A 6838-nucleotide genomic window follows, 5' to 3' on the forward strand; every position below is an offset into this window, starting at 1 on the left:
ATGAATGATTATTGCAATCTGATAATCAAAGGAATAAAAGAGGCAGCACCCCGAGGGCAAAATGTCAGCAAAGCTTTTGATGGGCAACAAGGGAAGGAGGAGACTCCAACTGATTGGTTAGAGAGGCTCCAAAAGAATATGAAACAATACTCCGGAATTGACCCTGAGAGCATAGCCGGGCAAGCTCTATTGAGAGTTAACTTTCTCACTCATACCTGGCCAGATATTAGAAAGAAGATGGAAAATATAGAGGACTGGCACGAGCGGGCATTAAATGAATTATTAAGGGAAGCTCAATAGGTTTATGTACAGAGAGATGAAGAAAAAGCCAAAGTAGAAGCAAAAATTATGATAGCCACTATGCGAGAAAGTAACTCCCAGAGGAATCTGAAGCCCCCAAGTACCAATCCCAAACATTTGGGTTTCAGAGACAGGGAAAAGGGAAAAAACAGAACCCCAGCACAATCAAAATCCCAGGAGCATACCAAAAATGCCTGTTTTTATTGTGGGGAAGAAGGACACTATAAGAGGGAATGCCCTCATCTAAAAGAGAACCTGAAAATATTCCAAGAGAAACATCCAGAAGAAGAATAGGGAGGTCATGGGCTCTATTTTCTGGGGGACAAATACCATCTAGAGCCTTTGATAACTTTAAAAGTAGGCCCCCAAGAGGAAGTATTAGAATTTATAGTTGACACTGGGGCAGAAAGGACTTGTGTGATGAATATTCCAAAAGGGTGTGATGTAAGTAATGATGTGGTAAAAGTAACAGGAGCAAAGGGGGAAGGATTTAAGGTCCCTGTCATTAAAGATGTGGTTATTGAAGGGGAAACAAAAATAGGGATAGGGGATGTTTTGTTAGTTCCTGGGGCTGGCAGCAATTTATTAGGAAGGGATTTACAAATCCAGCTGGGGATTGGGGTCATACCAGAAGAGGGGAGAATGACAGCCAAAGTGTTAAAACTTAGCCAAGACGATGAAAGAAAAATTAACAGAGAAGTTTGGGCTGGGGAAGGGAATAGCCAGTGGAAAGTCCTCCCAATGTGCTCTGATATTGAAGCAGTCCAGCAGAAAAGGGAGAAAATCCGAAATTCCAGGGAAGGAAAAAAAGTTCAACTCTCAGTCTCCGCAGAAAAAGAAACTGAACTACTGGCCAAAAGTTGACTGGAAAATTGCAAGGCAGGTGCCTCCTCCCTCCCCTGCCGCAGCTGGAAAAACAAAGTCAGTATCTCTGTGTGACCTTGAACAAGCTGCAAACTGCTTTGAAAAAGTTTTGCTCAGTTTTTCCTTCCCCATCTCAGGCTCAGTTTAAAGGCATAGAAAGGCACAAGAATTAATTTCTGGGCATAGGGCAGCGATATGGGATACATATCATAAAGTCACCCCAAAACAACACTGTGAAGGTAACAGGAGCAAAAGGAGAAGGGTTTAAAGTTCCTGTCATTAAAAATGTAGTAATTGAAGGGGAAACCAGAATAGGGATGGGAGATGTCTTATTAGTTCCTGCAGCAGGTTGCAACTTATTGGGGAGAGACTTACAGGTACAATTAGGAATAGGGATTATACTGGAAGAAGGGAAGGTGACAGCTGAAGTGTTAAAACTTGGCCAAGAAGATGAGGGAAAGATTAACAAAGAAGTTTGGGCTGGGGAGGGAAATAGGGTAGGATTGAATATTGACCCCATAAGGGTCATGATTGAAAGAGAAGAATGTCCCATATGTGTGTGTCAGTACCCCATATCCTTAGAAGGAAGAGAAGGCTTAAAGCCAGTAATAGAAGAATTGATAAAGGATGGGACATTGGAACCTTGTATGTCTCCTCATAATACCCCTATTCTCCCAGTAAACAAGTCTGATGGAACTTATAGAGTAGTGCAAGACTTACGGGAAGTTAACAAGAGAACTCAGACCTGTTACCCAGTGGTATCCAATCCCTATACCCTGTTAAGTAAAGTCCCACCTCAGCATCAGTGGTTTAGTGTAGTGGATCTTAAAGATGCTTTTTGGGCTTGCCCGTTGGCAGAAGATAGTCGAAATATTTTTGCCTTTGAATGGGAGGATCCAAGTATTGTGAGAAAGCAACAATTAAGATGAACAAAATTACCACAGGGATTTACTGAGTCTCCAAATCTATTTGGGCAAGCTTTAGAAGAAATATTGCAGACTTTCCCCACTCCTCCTGGAATACAAATTATCCAATATGTGGATGACCTTTTATTATCAGGGGAAGCTGAAGTCAAAGTTAGGGAGGCTACTATAAAACTATTGAATTTTCTTGGGGAAAAAGGATTAAGGGTATCAAAAGGGAAACTACAATTTGCAGAATCGGAAGTGAAGTATCTTGGTCACTTAATAAGTAAAGGTAGCCAAAAGCTTAATCCTGAGAGGGTTGCAGGGATTTTATCTCTTCCCCCTCCTTCTTTAAAGAAGGAAGTTAGAAGACTGCTTGGATTATTGGGATATCATAGACTATGGATCGAAGGATATACACAGGCAATAAAATTTTTATATGAAAAATTGACAGAGGGGGAAAATATAAAGTGGACCAGGGAAGATGATAATAAATTAGAAGAATTGAAGTTGAAACTAGCCTCGGTACCAGCTTTGAGCTTACCCTCATTAGAAAAAACTTTTCATCTGTATGTGAATGTGGAAAATGGAGAAGCTCATGGAGTTTTATTCCAGGAATGGGGAGAGGTGAAAAGGCCAGTAGCTTATTTATGAAAATTGCTAGATCCAGTGAGCCATTGGCCAGTATGTATTCAAGCTATAGCAGCTACGGCTATTCTGGTAGAAGAGAGCCGTAAACTTACATTTGGAAGTAAACTAATTGTGTGCACACCTTATGCAGTCCGGAATGTGTTAAATCAAAAAGCTGAGAAATGGTTAACAGATTCTAGGATGTTAAAATATGAAGCAATTCTGATAGATAGTGATGACTTGACACTAGAAGTAAACAAAAGTTTGAATCCAGCTCAATTTTTATATGGTGAACCAAAGAGTAACTTAACACATAATTGTTTGGAAATTATACAATACCAAACTAAAATTCGGGAAGATCTAGCAGAACAGGCCCTCCCAGAAGGGGAAAAAATATATGTTGATGGTTTATCTAGATGCTTACAAGGAAAAAGGATGTCAGGATATGCCTTGGTTGATGGGAAAAATATGCAGACCATTGAAAAAGGGAAATTACCGTCAAATTGGTCAGCTCAGTCTTGTGAATTATATGCTCTAAAAAGAGCACTGGAATATTTAGCACAAAAGAAAGGAACCATATATACTGATTCAAAGTATGCCTTTGGGGTAGTATGCACCTTTGGAAAAATTTGGGAAGAAAGAGGGTTACTTAATTCAAAGGCAAAGGGACTGATACATGAGGGACTCATTTAAGAGGTTTTAGAGGCATTAAAATTGCCTGAAGAAATAGCTGTAGTACATGTTAAAGGACACCAAAGGGGAATGACCTCAGAAATGAGGGAATAACTTGGCAGATCGAGAGGCTATAAAAGCAGCAGAAAATGGGGCCAAAAAGGTTATGTTAATTTTGACCCCAGATAAGGAAGAATTGGAAGTTCCAAAATTTAGTGAAGCAGAAGAAAAAGAATTAAGTAAGATAGGGGGAGAGCAAGATCAATCTGGGAAATGGAAACTCCCTGATGGGAGGCAATTACTTAATAAGCCACTTACTAGAAAAATATTAGAAGACATGCATCAAAAACCTCATTGGGGTACTCAAGCTCTGTGTGATCACTTTTTAAGGAATTATGGGTGCATTGGGATCTTTGGATTAGCAAAGCAAGTAACCGAGAAATGTATAACTTGCCAAAAGGTAAATAAAAAAGTAATGAGAAAAACAACAGTAGGAGGCCGCGAGTTAGCTCTGCGACCATCTCAAAGTATCCAAATGGACTTTACTGAACTTCCCCAAGTGCAGAGCTGGAAGTTTTTATTACTAATAATAGACCATTTAACTCATTAGGTAGAAGCTGTTCCCACTGTCAGAGCTACAGCTAATGTGGTATGTAAAACCCTTTTGGAACAAATTCTTCCCAGGTATGGAATGGTTAATAGAATAGACTCAGATAGGGGGACACATTTTACGTCAAAAGTTTTACAGCAAATATCTCAAGTCTTGGGAATAAAATGGGAATTACATCCCCCATGCATGGCATCCACAAAGTTTAGGCTGGGTAGAGAGGATGAACCAGACTTTAAAGAGAACTTTAACAAAACTAATGATTGAAACACAAATGTCATGGGAAAAATGTTTACCTTTGGCTCTACTGAGGGTCCGAACACAACCCAGGTCAGGCCTGGGAGTGTCACCCTATGGGATGATGTTCAGATTACCCTTTCTGACCACCCAACATGAAACTGCTACTTATGAAGTAGGGGAAATGAGTGTTAGAAAATATGTCACCACAATTGCAAGAACACTTGAAAATTTGAGGTTGAAAGGGAAAATCCCTCAAATCACACCTTTAGACTTTAAAATCCATAATATCCATCCAGGGGAATGGCTACTAGTAAAAACATGGAAAGAGCAATCTTTAACTCCATAATGGGAAGGTCCTTTTCAGGTACTACTGACAACTGAGGCAGCGATCCGAACCAGGGAAAGAGATCCACACAAGCAGAATTAAAGGACCTGTGGAAGAACCTAAGAAGTGGACTATAACATCTAAGCTGGGTGATATCAAGTTGACTCTTAAGCGAGGACTGGGTGGTAATGAACTGGGAAGACCCAAATGATCCAAGGAATGTACCAAGAATCACACCTAATTGGGAAATAAGGCCAAGCTTATATCAAATGCGTCTGGACAAATTTTGAGGAACCTTCAACACCCCCTTGGGAAGGAATACTTCCACTCCAAACAGGAGGATCAGGACTGTTTCGGTCAAAGAGTCCTCATGTTTTAGCCTTAGCCTGTGATTGCTATAAAGAAGGGGATAGACTGTATCCTAATCTCGAGGAGATATCACAACCTCCATCAGTGCCATACCATATACCCTGACTGATTCATCCCAATACCAGACATGCTAGATGGGTTAAATGTAAATGCATAAGTTGTGAGAAAAATTGGTACTGCAGTTCACAAAAATGGCACCCTGTACTAGTTTGAAAAACAAACCAGTGGGAGGCACCAAGTCAGAATCACAATTTAATGGGGGAAATTAAAGAAAAGGAGAAAAAAACTAAAAGAAAACACTGGTTCAAACTGACAGAGTCAAGATACAACCTGAGTCCCTGCTAGGCAGGGTGGTGGTAGCAGTCTGGTAGAATGGTGGCTGCAGTCCTCTTGAAGAGGTGATCCTGTAGAAAAAGGGCCTGCTCTTCCTCAGAAGGTCCAGTGGTGGCTGTGTAGCTCCTGTCCTCTGGAAATCCAGTGGAAAGGCCTTGTCTCTGGTGTTCAGAGTCCCAGATTATATCCAGGATGGGATGCTTGGTTCCTCCCTCTGGGTGGAGCATCTCACAATGGGGTAATGAATCATGAGGCCAAGTGTTGATGAGGCTCATTAACAGAAGATAGTCTGGAGGGAGTTATCTATGAGTCATGTGGCAGGACAATGATGGGCCATTAACAGAAAGATAGCCTGGAGGGAGGAGGCAAGGAAACACTGCCCCACCTGATTTCAACAGCTCATGAGGATGGTAATAGAATACACTGCAACCCAGGACACATCCTCACTGTATGGAGTGTCGAGTGACAAATTTATTCCCTATCCAGATAGAACTAGGAATAGCTAAGATAATAACTTCACCCTGTAGATGGGAATTACTAGTGCCTGTTGAGTGGGAGGTACCTGAGGAACGGTGGGAAAATTACAGTACCAAAAGCGATTTGCCTGGAAAGTAACGAAAAGAAGTGACGAGGAAATAGAGGGCAAGACTGGATTGGCCACTATAACTTGCCACCGAGAAGATCATATACACCTGCTCTGGGTAGCAACCCCATAGGCATGGGAGGTGGGGGTATAAGCCATGCTGGACCTCTATTATTCCTCCTTCTGTCACTCATTTTTTCTTTCTTCCCTTTTGAGATACCAGCAAAATCATGTCGCAAGTGCTGCCAAATACTTTACACGGAAAGAAACCGAGGTTCCTTTTTTATTATTCAACAGTCACTGTTATAACCCATCCAAACTAGGTACCTGTAAGCAAAATGAGAAAAAAATACTGGATTGCAGAAAACTTAGGAACAAGTGGCAATAGGTTGGGAAATGAATGCCCAAAGGGGGAAAGATGGGTTTGTTTCACATTTGCCTTTAAGGGTAGAATCCAAGATTTGGTAAAAGAACAAGTGTTGAGCTTTTGACAGGGTACCCTTCCTTCTTGGACCAGGGTAAAAGAGCAGAGGAGGCTGCTGTTCTGCTAAGTTCTTTATTTCATAGTCTCATAGCTTTCTTGAAGGCAGAGTTCGAAGGGGGTTACATGATAAAGCCAAGCAGCAACAGCAGGCAAAACCAGCTTCTTCTTCTTCTATATGCTCTATATGCTCCATATATATTTTTTCTTACAGAATGTGGATTATATTTGCTAACTGACTGTCTTGGGGTGACTTTATGATGTGTATCCCATGTCGCTGCCCTATGCCCAGAAATTAACTTTGTGCCTTTCTATGCCTCTAAACCGAACCTGAGAGGGGGAAGGAAAAAACTGAGCAAAACTTTTTCAAAGCAGTTTGCTGTTGGGGTCTCCTCCCCCGCCGTGTAGCCCTGGGAGAGGGGCCCTGGGGGGGAGGCACGGGATTTCCCTGCCCCTGGTCAGCTTCGTTCCCCATTGGTTGTTTTGTGTTCCCCTGCGTGGGCAAGGACCCTCGGGTCCGGGGATTGGG

General features: G+C 41.7%; 1 long non-coding RNA gene across 1 annotated transcript; it reads left to right on the forward strand.

The window, feature by feature from the left end:
• The first annotated feature begins 1214 nt into the window (after positions 1–1214).
• Positions 1215–6422, forward strand: LOC108445306. The gene is made up of 3 exons (XR_001860133.1): positions 1215–1225; positions 1414–1426; positions 6306–6422. It is a non-coding gene; the product is annotated as an uncharacterized LOC108445306 (long non-coding RNA).
• Positions 6423–6838: the final 416 nt, after the last annotated feature.

This window comes from Corvus brachyrhynchos, unplaced genomic scaffold (assembly GCF_000691975.1).
Source record: "Corvus brachyrhynchos isolate BGI_N302 unplaced genomic scaffold, ASM69197v1 scaffold210, whole genome shotgun sequence".
Lineage (NCBI taxonomy): Eukaryota > Metazoa > Chordata > Aves > Passeriformes > Corvidae > Corvus > Corvus brachyrhynchos.